Source organism: Diabrotica undecimpunctata, chromosome 1 (genome assembly GCF_040954645.1).
Source record: "Diabrotica undecimpunctata isolate CICGRU chromosome 1, icDiaUnde3, whole genome shotgun sequence".
Lineage (NCBI taxonomy): Eukaryota > Metazoa > Arthropoda > Insecta > Coleoptera > Chrysomelidae > Diabrotica > Diabrotica undecimpunctata.
Window position 1 is genome coordinate 36,952,958 of NC_092803.1, and position 13,559 is coordinate 36,966,516.

Here is a 13,559-nt window from a genome sequence, read left to right on the forward strand (position 1 = left end):
ATCGTCATCAATTAATTATTTGTACAATTGTACAAGAGCAATTGCGCATAATTTTTGTCGAGAAAAGCGAGACCATTATCTTCACCGAACCAAACTGAAACGTTCTATGTATGAAAATGTGAACGTGCAGTCCGATTGCTTTACTGGAAACGCTACGTGCCGGAAACTATACGTGCATGATAATATGCCGCGACTGTACAGTAAAATTATGTGCCATTGAAAGAGTGATAAAAGTTTACATCGCAGAATTAAATACCATTTACCCAACATTCTTAAGACATTTTAAATTCAAATAACACTATCGATGACCTAGTTTTGTTTTTAAAATACTTTAATTTACTAAACAAAGTGTAATTAGCTATTAATACTCTGCTATTACCACTCCGCTAATTACTCTGTTAGACTAAAGCGGGTTGTTATAAAATAAATGTATGTCCTATTGGGTCAAATAGGTTCATTTTGAGCCAAAACAACAAACAGGGTGGCCTTGAATAAGTATTAACTCACACAGCAGGAAACAAAATTTCGGTTATCAGAATTATAATATTTACGTAAAATAAATACAATTTATATCATAATAAAATAATTTTTACGATTTGAATTTGTTTTAATAAGAGGAATATTGAACTTTGGAAGATAAAAAGGTGGACACCAGCACGGCGCTCCGTCCTTTCAGTGATTTACAAAAATTAATAGGTTTTCTTTATTAAATAAACATAAGACGTTCTAATATACACTCGCGATCATAAAATCCGGGTCACCTTGAAAATTTCAAGTTTCTGGAATATTTTTGCCTCTGGTGCAGTAATAACCTTTTTTTTAGGCTAACGTATTTTTTATTTGTCAACAATGTTTGTTTTGAAAGAAAAAAAAACGGTTTTTATTTTTTTTATTGAAAAAGCAGAAAACAAACCAAATTGTTGATAAAACAGGCATACGAAAAAATGGAAAATACAGAATGTGGTAAAATGTCAGTGAAATTTCAATGACTAATATCGTGTATTGCCTCCACTTGCTCTAATAATGACCTCTTGCAGACGACGGGGCATACTCTCAATTTTTCTCCGGATTACATATTGTGGTATGTTATTCCACCCTCTCACTAACAGATCCTTAAGCTCCTGTCCGTTGTTAGGAGAGATGTTGGGGGTTGAATACGTTTTTTCAAATCGTCCCAGATATGTTCGATGGGATTCAGGTCCGGAGACCTAGCTGGCCAGGGTAACCTCGTAATTCCAACCTCATCCAAGTATTGCATACTGATCGTGGTAACGTGCGTTCGCGCGTTGTTCTGCACAAAAACGACGTTTTCTCCAAGCCTTGCCATAGTATGCATAACATGTTCTTCCAGAATCTCCGTAATGTCCCTTCGTGCAGTTAAGGACCCATTTTCGATGAAGGGTAATTCTGTGCGGAAATCGGAAGATACACCTCCCCAAGCATGACCGAGCTTCCACCAATGGCATTCTTGGAGCAATGCAAGCTTGTGAAAATCATTCACCGGTTCTCCTCCAAACTCTTACACGTCCATCGGATCCAGTTAGGCAGAAACAAGATTCATCTGAGAATAACTCTTTGCTGCAATCGTTAATTCCCCAATACGCGTATTGTCGAGCAAAAGCTAGTCTTGCAACTCGATGCGCCAGGCGAAGTGGCGGTCCTGTAGCCATTACCCGAGAAGATAGTACAAAAGAACGAAATCTTCTCCTGACTGTTGCAACGCTAACATTGCGATTTCGTACTTCTGTAGACGATTTCGATGCATAATCGCAGTTGAGGGCCGGTTTCGTAAAGCCTCAAACACAAGAAAACGGTCATCTCGTACCGTGGTCATTCTTCTTCGCCCAGAGCCAGGTCGTCTGGATAGCAAACCCTTCTCCTGAAAGCGTTGAAGCACTCGTTGAACCGTAGAATGGCTACGCCAACAGTTCTTGCGACTTGCCGTTGAGTTTAACAACAGTCAAGGGTATTTTTGGCAAAAAATAAACAATAATAAACACTAATAATGGCACTAATAAACACTAATGGTGGCAATAATAACCGTTTGTTTGTTGCGTTTGAACAGAAAGTCGAAGCACAAATGAGACATTTAAAACAAGCGGCAGTTACAGGTACCGTTCATTTTGGGAAGTGTGCGTTTTCCCGCGAAATCGGCGCTATTGAAATTCTTTGTTGCAAACGAAACCGCTAAGCCGACAACAATTCTCAGAAACATGCATTAGCTAGTATTTGTGTTATTATTATTTACGATAAAGCTCGTTAAAAATGAAATATCGGTGATTTTCAAGGTGACCCGGATTTTATGATCGCGAGTGTATTTATGCATACTGTATACCTAAAGTTCACCACAGGATAATGAACAAAATTGCGTTAGAAATCAGATTGACTTTATATACTAAGTAACGTAGAAATCCGAACACCAGTTTAAATGATTTATTTCAATAAAATTTGGTGTAATTTATTTATTTTACTGAAAAAAACAAGTGATAAAGTTTTTAGCCTTATCAGTTGGAGATTCCGGATTTTATACTTTTTGTTTTTAAATTCACTAACAATTTAAAAATGAATATTTCAGCCGCAGTAAAGATCCAAATTTGGCGGATTGTGGTTCTTGACATTCTTTACGATTGGTTACGATGCCTAGAGTACAGAGACCTGTACGATTTCGTCAACTTAGTGAGTTTGATAGGGGCCGTATAATGGGACCTCGGGAAACTGGACTTTCTTTTCGGGAAGTTGCAGTTAGAGTGCAAAGAAGTGTAGACACCGTGGTTAGGTGTTGTCAGGCATGGCTTCAAAAAGGCCGTACGCAAAGAGCAAGGGGCACTGGACGCCGCCGTAGAACAACGGACCGTGAAGATCGCCGCCTAAGATTATTGGCCTTAAGAGACCGTTTCTCCACTACCAGCTCCATTGCAAATGAATGGTTTGCATAACACGGAAGACCTATTGGCATGCGAAGTGTTTATTGACGAATGAGAAGTTTTGGCCTGTTTTCATACCGACCACACTGGGTCCTCCCTTTAACTCCAGAACACCGCCGTAATTGCCTTCAGTGGTGCAGACAAAGGTCACTCTGGAATCAGGAATGGAACAGTATTGTCTTTAGTGACGAGTCTCGATTTTGTTTATGTATGCACGATGGTCGAGCGTGCACGGTCGTCGGTTAGAAGGCGACGTGGTGAAAAGAGGAATCCACAGTTTTTTGTTGAAAGACATGTTCATCACACTGTTGGAGTTATGGTTTGGGGTGCTATACCACATGTTGCAAGAGTCACAATAGACTTCTTTCAACATAATGATGTCACATGGCATGGCCACCAAGATCTCCCGACTTATCCCCAATTGAGCACGTGTGGGATATGATGGGTAAGAGATTGCTCAATTTGCAACGTCCTCCTCAGACTCTTCAAGCACTTCGAGAGGAGTTGGTGTTGCCTGGAATGAGATACCACAAGAGGACATTGACCACCTGATCAGAAGCATGCCTAGGCGCGTTGGAGAATGCGTAACACATCGGGGTACATCCACACATTATTAAAGGTAAAAGGGCTTTAAAGCAATATACAAAATTTTATTAAAATAAAATCATTTAAACTGGGTGTTCGGATTTCTATGTCACTTAGTATATTAATCAATACCGTTTTTCTTATTAATATTTATGGTTTACGATCACTTGAATAGGACAAAACTGTGTATTTATGGCTCGCGTGATTTATGTCCCCTTGTTTATCGGTAAATCAGCACAGTTCAAGGACAATCGGAAGCTGATGCGCCGCATATCCAAACTTTCTGACGTGGCTATGGAAGGTATGGTCAGTATCGTGGTAATTTTACTATGAAGTGGTCTAACGAAGTTGTGTTGGAATTTGTATCATTGTATAAACTACCCAACTTAGTAAAATTTTTTCCGGCAACACTGGTGGACAAGTAAATATTTGTCAATTTCACACTAACATGGGCTGCCATCCGTGGTCTCTTTCTTTTTCACTGTATATATTTTCTGTTCCTGTTTGCCGACGTGAACTAGCGAAGAGTGCCATTCCACGAGCTGTCTGATTCCGGCTTAAGATTTAGAAATTCCCTTTTAAGCTTTAAGACTTACCCTAAAGCAGATATCCCATTAGACCATAACCTTCTTTCTTAAAAATGAAACTGAGAGTAAAAAGATAATAAAATCCATTAGTTCTAAGGCTCAGTACTCAGCTGCTCAGGATAAGCGAAATACGTGCTGAGGCTTCATCTTGTATATCTAAATCAAGAAATGAAAAGGTTAACATTAGAAATGAAAAATACTGAGAATATGAACATTATGTGGAGCAAAATCAAAGATTCTGTTATAAAGACACAGAAAACGAAACTCTACAAATCAAAAAAGAATGCCGAAAACCTTAAATGACTCAAGAAATACTGGAAAAAAAACTTTTTTTTGGAAAACATACCACCAACCATCGACAGCATAATGAACAGAATGAAGGACGATGAGGACCTACCAGCTTTTTCAAAAACCACATTTTGTAAGCTACTAAAAGACATGGGTTTTGAATATGGTAAAAGAGGTCGAGATTCGATAATGATGGAAAGAAAAGATATCATATCTTGGAGACACAAGTAGCTCAGACAAATAGAAACTTTGAGGAAGAAGGGTAATGTAAACCTTGTTTATACGGATGAGTCTTGGACTAAAGTCGGTGCTTCAGTCAAAATGGAATAGAGAGACACAACGATCAAGAATCCACGAGATACCTTCTTAAAGGACTCTCTACTGGACTGAAAGCTCCAACCCAAAGAGGTCCTCGGTTTGTTCTTCCTCATGCTGGAAGCGAAACTGGTTTTGTGGCATGGGCCGAATTAACTTTCTTGACCAAGAAGGGAACCTCTGATTACCACAACGAAATGGACGAGGATCTATATATGAAGAATGGTTTGAGAAACGTTAATTGAAACTTGCCGAAAGACAAAGAAAAGAAAGACACTTCCGCAAATTTGATTTCCCGAAAAAATTGTGGAACAAAAGGCAAATCAAGGAATTTTTTATAGAATTAATTTTTTTTTGCATACTAAACTTTTTCTACAACTGATATTTGATCGAGAATATGAAATCTGGAATATGGTGTTTATAATATGTATCTAGTTCAAAATAGTTCTAATATTATCGTTAACGGATAGTTAATATACATAATACATACAGTAACTGCTTAAGGTAATAGCTCTCCTAATAAAACAAACAGTTAATCCCCCATGACTATTGGTCATCTAGGGGTCTTGTTGGAATATGTATTCAGAATTCAAGTTAAAGAGCAATGAAGATATGGCACAGTCTTGTCGAACACCAGATTTTTTTCGTCTGGTTCCATTGTATGTAGTTCATACAACAATTTTTCATGCTGGATTCTATCAAAAGCCTTCTGGTAGTCGATGAAACAGAGATATACTTTTTTCTGGCTTTCGCGGCATTTCGTCTAACGCCTCTCTTGTTCCCAAGGCCATTCTAAACCCAAACTGACAATTATTTATGTCCATTTCACATTTTTTATAAATTCGATTCTGTATGATTTTTAAGAATATTTTTGGTTAGTTTTCTAGTCACTTTCATATGTTGGAAGTTAAAAAGATGTTGTAGTTTGTACTATGTGATCCGAACATATTACGTCTCTACAAAGAACGACAAATGCATGCGAGAGTCCCCATTAAAAATTCAATTTTGTGTTTTATACTTGCCATCCGAACATTTTCCAATTTTTGGAGGTTCTGAAAAATGTTTAAATTGATACCTATATTAAAGTAAGAAGTAGTAGTATCCCTAAGAGAGTATAGCGAAAACCAATGCGTCTTAAAACAAATTTCATTGAACATCAAATACGTCTTTTACAGGAAAAACGTATAACTGCTTTTGAGTTTGTAAAAAATACGTCAAGAAGGCATCAAACTGTATAGTCAAGTTGCAGTTTCTTTAATAAATAAATTGATTACGACTACATTTCTAATTTCTGGTGTATTATTTATTATACCACTCTTCCTCAAAATTCCAGATTCAGAAGAGATTCAATTCTGGGAAATTCGTAATGGTCGGGAGCCAGTTCATGTATGGATTTGGGAGCCAATTCGTGGTTTTATAGAGTTCGGGAGCCAGTTAAGGTGCGTTGACAGAAAGTATGGAAGGGACGGAGATGCAATAAATTGCAAATGAATGCTATTTATGCACGCAAATAACTCGAGTGGGTCCAAAGTACCCATCTTATGTAAAAGATGCAATAATTACCAATTTTATAATATTTACTAGGTACATGACATTTACCTTTTAGCAACAATTTATTTTGTGTGTGTATATGTATATTGAAGAAAAACAATATTATAACTAACGTAACTAATTTTATCCAAAATCGTATAAAAAAATTTATATGAAAAAACGTCCTGAGTCAAAAAGACTTGCAAAATGATATGCATTCTAGGGTTAAGTAAAATATTATTTTTAGCTTCTGAAAAAATTTGGACCATTTATTGCTCACCCTGTATAAAGGTAAACACTGACATCCGTTTACCATTTAATTTTTCAAATTATCCAGTGCATTTAAATATATGTTTGATTTGTTGACAACATTTATTTTATAATTATAATTTATATAATTTTTGTAGGTTTTCTATTATATTTTGTTCAAAAAATATGAAATTTATTTAAACGTATATTTTTGTTTGTCGTGTGCATTTTTATGTATAAACTCGGCTGACATCTGAAATTGGAAACCTTAATAAGTTTTATATTACAATTAATGTAGAACTTTTATCTATAATATTAATTATCCTATTACGAGACTATGTTATATTAATATTTATTACTTATTTATTGGAAATATTTAAGTTAAAATTTACGTTTTTTGCTATTTATTTAAAAGCAAAGTTGTACAGATTTATGTGTACTTACCAGTGTCAGCCTATGTAATAATTCACTCTATTTATTTTCATGTCTATCAACACTTTCAACTTTTTTACTTTCGATCCAACAAGGATACAGACCCGATTGCACCACTGCAACAATTAAAATCAACGACGTAAACCACGTTTGGGTATTATCGTTCCGATGCTTTTACTGTGCGAGTTGGTTTACTAATGTTGATTAAATATTAAGAGCACTGGTTGTGCTTAGCACCGTACCACGCCGATTTGTGTTATGAAGGGCGCTGCATTGTTTAATTTTTTTAGTAAAAGAGACGGGTTGCTAAATTATTAGTAAAAGTCAATTTGTCTTATCTTTAAAAGTTTGGCTTTTAAATGTGGTACGGGCAGATATTTCTTAGAGTTAAATTACTGGTAGAGTTAAATTACTGAAACGAACTGAACCTATTATAATGAATTGAATCAGACGGGGTGTCGGCGCACTATAATGGTAGTAGTACAATTTGATGCCCTTGCAGTGTTACGAAAAAAAAATGCACAAAGGAACAAAAACTTTCTTACGATAGATTTTTAGTTTTTAAGAAGAATATATTGTCACAGTTTATTATTATTTTATTATTATGTGAAACGATTAACCAAATAGATCATATAATCATCGATGCAAGACACTGCTTTAAGTTATTAGATGTTAGATCTTTTAGAGGGAGCAAACATAGATAGTGATCACTATTTAGTTAAAGCATGATTTAAAGAGAGAATATCCAATTTAAAAAAGGAGATCGGGAACGGGAGAGAAAAAATCGACATTAATAAACTAAAAGATCCCGACATTGCAAATGTATACACACAGCAAATAGAAAATCAAATAAGGACAGAAAACTTAGAAGAAGAAGACATTACAACTATGGGCAAATATACGAGATATTGTGTTACAGAAATCGGTTGAAATATTGGCAAAACCAAGTCAGAAAAAAGAAATCATCGGTTTGATCATGAGTGCGAAATGGCCACAAATAGAAAGAACGCAGCATATCAAAAAACCATCGACACAGGTTGTACACGGAGAAAAAAAGAGTATAGACGTCTTAGAAGGAGAGGAAAAACGAACAGAAGAGGGAATACGAACAGAACACTCTCAATGAGATACAAAGTTTATTTGATAAAAATGAAAGGAAGAAATACTACATATCCTTAAATAATAGCCGTCGAGAATTTAAACCACGATTAAAAATTTGTAAAGACACTAACGGTGAAATTCTACATGATAAAAACTCAGTTCTTAACAGGGAATATTGATATTGAAGGAAGTTAGAACATAGACAATCAACAAAATCTACAACGTCAACTACACAGTGAAGACCAACAAGAGAAGAAGTGTCAAATGCCATCCTAAAACTCAAAGACAATAAAGCCCCAGGAATCGATGAAATCTGTTATACATCCATAAACTAATAGTACTTATATGACAGAATGATTGGTACCAGAGTGGCTAAAGGGAATAATATGCCCGTTGCATAAAAAGAGTGATCAACTGGAGTGTAAGAACTATAGAGGAATTACTCTTTTAGCATCTGCGTATAAAATCTTCGGCAATGTATTGTTTGAAAGACTTGAACATTTTACAAAGGATATTGTTGGTCAATATCAATGCGGGTTTACTGCTGGAAAGTCAACTACACATCAATTCCAAGCACATAGACAGATTCTAGAAAAGTCACTAGAATATAACAGACACACACCATCTCTTTGTCTACTTGACAAAGTAGCAAAGCAGCCTATGACAGTGTGAAAAGAACTGCATTATATAATGCAATGAGAGACTTTGGGATCCCGCCTAAGTTAGTTAAGTTTACCCAACTAACAATGCAAAACATAAGCTCATGCGTTAGAATGTAAGGAGAAAACTCTACGTTCTTTGACATTAATAATGGTCTAAGACAGGGGGATGCGCTGGCGTGTCTCCTCTTTAACATTGCATCGGAAAAGCAAAATCAGACAATTCAATATTAGAATGAATGGAACTATTTTTAATAGATCGACGCAAATTCTCGTATTTGTTGACGATGTAGTTATAGTGGGCAGAAGTATGAGAGACAATGCTTGCGGACGCGGCAACTGAATTAGGATCCAAATTAGTCCAAAATGACTCTTTGGTTGTGCCGTAGGATTTGTAGCAAAACATGGTATTGATCTATTGGCTGTATATTATAGTTGTCAGGCCCTAATTACCTATGCTACGATGGTTTGTTAGCTTTGCCAATGTGAACAATTATTCCGTCTACTTTGTTAGCTATGTATATATATACAGTAGTCTTTCTTTATAACGATTCCCTATATAACGATAATTCCTCTATAACGATGAAAATAGTAAGCGTTGGTTGGTTCGTCATAAGAACAATGTATTAATTTTTTCTCTATACCGATACGTTCTCTCTTTATATCGATAACTTTTCAGCGTTCAATAGTCGATGACAAATGTGTTATGTTTAAAGTTCAGACTACCTGAGTCACGAGTGGCAAGGTCATTATCCAGCGGTTGTTTTGTTTTGCGCTTAAGGAATGCGGCAACCTATTCTACTCAATTTTATCAGAGGGTTAAGTGACTCGCTTTTATTGTTCGGGTGGCGTGCCTAACTGTTATCACACAGATGTTGTCATCTATTGACGACTTTTCATTTCCAGATTGAGTTGTGTCTCAGTGTGTCAACAGTCAATATGTTTTCAAAAAAGCTTAAAGTGCTCTCGATGGAGGAAAAGTTATCGATAACTCGAGCAATAGAGAGAGGCGAAAAGCAGTCGTATGTCGTTCGCCGTACGGGGCTGTCTCAGTCAACTGTGGCTACGATATGGAAGGACAGAAAAAAGTGGCTTGAAGCGGAGATGGAGGGTGGTAGCAGGCAGAAGTTGCGGAAACCTCAGCACGAAGATTTAGATCGCGCTATGCTTCAGTGGTTCCAGCAGCAGCGTATGGACCATATTCCACTTTCTGGGCCTGTGGTCAGGACAAAAGCTGAGTTTTTTGCAACTGAGCTTGGAATTAAGAACTTCAAGGCATCTGAGGGTTGGCTGAGCAAGTGGAAGCTGCGGCACAAGATCAACTACGTGATTGATCAACAAGATTGTTTTTTAAAATGACATCAAACAGAACTTTAAAACTTAAATCGGAAAAGTGCGTTGGTGGAAAGCTCTTAAAGGAACGCATTACAGTTTTAGTGGCGGCTAACGTGATAGGTTCGGTGAAGCGAAAATTGTTATTGATAGGGAAGTCGAAAAACCCACGTTGCTTTAAAAACATAAAAAATCTACCGGTGATCTATAAAGCAAACAAGAGTGCGTGGATGACTTCGGAAATTTTTGAAGAAGCGATAAGAAAGTGGTGAATAAACAAAGAAACTTTGTTTTCTGCCAGCAAACACAACGAGTGTCCTTCAGCCCATGGACCAAAGTGTCTTCAAGAGTTTGAAAAGCCATTGCAGGAGAAGACTTTTGAGGTTGGGAACAATGGCGATCTTAAACTAAACATTCTTGACGCCATCCTAACGATTAGTAAATCCTGGGACGAAGTGACGGGCAATATAATAAAACATTCCTTCAAACACGCAGAATGGCTGAAAGATCAAGGATTGACTGATGATGACGATGACCTTTCATTAGATGTTTGGGCCAGAGAATTTGAACTTACTATCACCTACGGAGCGGAAGAGCTAACAGATTTTAAAGAAGTTGATGAAAATGTAGCTACAACATCTGAACTTTCTGATGAGGACATCCTACAAGCAGTTCGTGTAGAAGAAGAAAACAGTGACCCGGAAGTGGAAGCAGAGCCAGACCCAGCTCCGACCCCTCAGCAGACATTGGATGCGGTAAAAGTACTGCATCGATTCTTCATCCACCAGGAAGACGACATGAGTGCTGTGGAAGATTCTATTCGTCTTCAGGACAAGATCAGGTCAGTTCTGTGGAAAGGGAAACGGAAACAGATCATGGTGAAATATATTTTACAGTAGCATATTATTTTGTTATTGTACAGTATAAATGTTTTAGTTGTACAATCATTTTTTTATGCTTATATTATTCTTTGATAAATCTGTGGTGTATAATACAGTGTTAATTCATTTATATTCGTTTTGATAAATTTTTTAAATTAAAATAGTTTATTTAGTACAGTATTATTAATATTACAGTACCGAATTTTGTCTCTCTGTATAACGATCTCTCCTTATAACGATGAAAATTCTCGGTCCCTTGCATATCGTTATAGAGAGAGAGGACTGTATATATATATATATATATATATATATATATATATATATATATATATATATATATATATATATAAACAACAAGAGAAATCATAAGATTTCCTACCTGGCGAAACTGAATTCAAATCTTTACCACTGTGCTTTCTATAACTTGCAAAGCAAACAAGATTGATGAATTAATATATATATATATTATTATGATGTGTTTTTTTGTTTGAATGATGAGCAATGAGTATTTTTAATATTATATATATATAGGGTTTTTATCGCGGTTCTCAAAGAATTAGCTTGTAAGTACTTTTTTAAATTATCTTTATTATAACTATTATGAAACACACATATATATCTAACCTAGTCAATGTAAATTTAAAATAAACTATCTTTAAACTGATATTCTTATAAAAACTAATTAAATTCTATAGACAATCTAAAATTTAAACAAACTATCTTCAAAATTGAAATTGTTATGACACTAACTAAATTATATTAACAAAATTTTGTACCTTTCTTTCACTGAATGCCTAAATGAACTGTTTTCAACTAAGTATATAGATTCTAATCACCACTGAATGTCTTCGTACTTCAGTTATCCTTGTTTTTTGTGAAATTACTTTTTCCAATTATCAGCTTCTACCAATTTAATATATAGTTTTCTTCACCAGCATGTATACACCACCAGCAAACAGCATTTATATTTATTCTTTTCAATATACCAATATCCAATTATTATAAGTTGATTTATACTAATCTCCAACCATAATATAATTTAATTTCTTCCAATATACTTTTTTTAATCTTCAATAATTATTTGTGTATAATTATAAATGTGCATTAAATTATATGCATAATTTTTAATCTTCATTTAACTCACTATATTAAACAATTTGACTATTTGTACCTGATTCACTGATTCCAATAACTTTCATATTTCTTACTAAACTTTTCTGACTGACTTCTTGAAAATTTTGTACAATTTACTTCACTAACTAACTTTCATAATAAACTGGCCTGACTTCTGACTAAAAACTTCTAAAACTGCCAAAAAACTGCCATCTTGAATCCAAATCACGGGTATTTATATGTTTTTGGATTTCTAGAACCATCTCGTAAGATATCATGTTCCAATTTGTTCTATCAAATACTTGTCTGAATTTTCTGGAACAAACCATTTCGCAAACATGGCCATCTCCGGAGATCCAGAGAATTCCATTCTTTTCTATTAATAATTTTGTTTACATTTAGGCTTTTCAGATCAGAATATATAATTAAATTAGTAACTAACACTCTAATTTAATAAAATACACATTTCAAACAATATATTATATAACCCCACTTATATTCCCTTATGATTAATTTCTATCTGTCAAATTACTCCTAGAGTATTTTTGGTTGCCTATGCACATGGCTCACTTATATATATTTACAATATTAAAATACAACTTTTTACAATTATTATATGCTAATTTATTAAAAATGCCCTCACATAAATAATTTTTATTAAATTCTCTAGTATATAACTTCTTAAAATAACCAAATACTTGTTATATCTAAAATTATCTAGTATATAACTTATTTAAAATAATCAAATACTTTTTTATATCTAATATTATGTAGTATATAACTTATAAATTATTTTCTATAAACCCCAATCGTTACAATACCCCAAAAATAATATTTAAAATAAATAATTTACTTATTATTTTTTTAAATATTAATTTTCTCATACCTTATTAAATTTAATAAATCAATTTTTTTTTTTTATTTAAAATGTGTTAAATACATCCCTGTTCGCTGTCTATGTCAAAACAGAGAACAACGGAGCACAGTTCGGCTATTCTATGGTCAAACTGTCATGTCAAATGGAGCAATGGATGCGATATCAGAGAATAAAATATAACCTTAATTAAAAATATAACAGATATGGTGTTCTGTTTATTTATAGACAAAATCTAGGAATTATTTCCATTCAAAATAACTTCATCAATATAAATTGGTAAGTTTTTCCACTTTATTATATTAGAAAGACATTTTTATAGCAATTATAGTATCTAACCCCAAATTATGATTTTTAGGGTACCAAACAATTTCCATATGTACAAAATTCAACAAGTATGATGTCAAATTTATTCAAAATAATGAAATCTACCATCTATTTAACAAATCAAGTCTATTGAATAAAATGGATATATCAGTAAGTTATTAGTGTTATTATATTTGTGTTAAAGGTATAGAAAATATTATTCAATCTCTTCATGATATTGAAAAATGTCGTTGATATGAAATATGCCTCTTAGTCTGTTCTCTGCATCTATTAACACATAACTATTTAGTCCATTCTGATTTTCAATTGTATATGGACCTTCAAACATTGGTTGTAATTTCTTACAACGGTTTTCTTTAACA

The 13,559-nt window shown here is 34.3% G+C and overlaps 2 protein-coding genes across 3 annotated transcripts in view; one reads left to right on the plus strand and one right to left on the minus strand.

Moving 5' to 3' along the window:
• Positions 1-7,210, minus strand: part of LOC140448097 (alpha-(1,3)-fucosyltransferase 7-like) — a 35,747-nt gene extending 28,537 nt beyond the window's left edge. Inside the window, exons 1-2 of one of the 2 annotated variants that reach the window (XM_072541169.1) lie at positions 6,923-7,210; positions 4,106-4,252 (exon numbers count right to left, since the gene is read on the minus strand). The gene's annotated coding sequence lies outside the window, so the exon portion shown is untranslated. The remainder of the gene's footprint in view (positions 1-4,105; positions 4,253-6,922) is intronic. The other variant, XM_072541160.1, reaches the window with a different exon arrangement.
• The window catches only part of LOC140448109 (uncharacterized), a 134,994-nt gene that overhangs the window by 33,941 nt on the left and 87,494 nt on the right, over positions 1-13,559 (plus strand). The gene's annotated exons all lie outside the window — the stretch shown is intronic.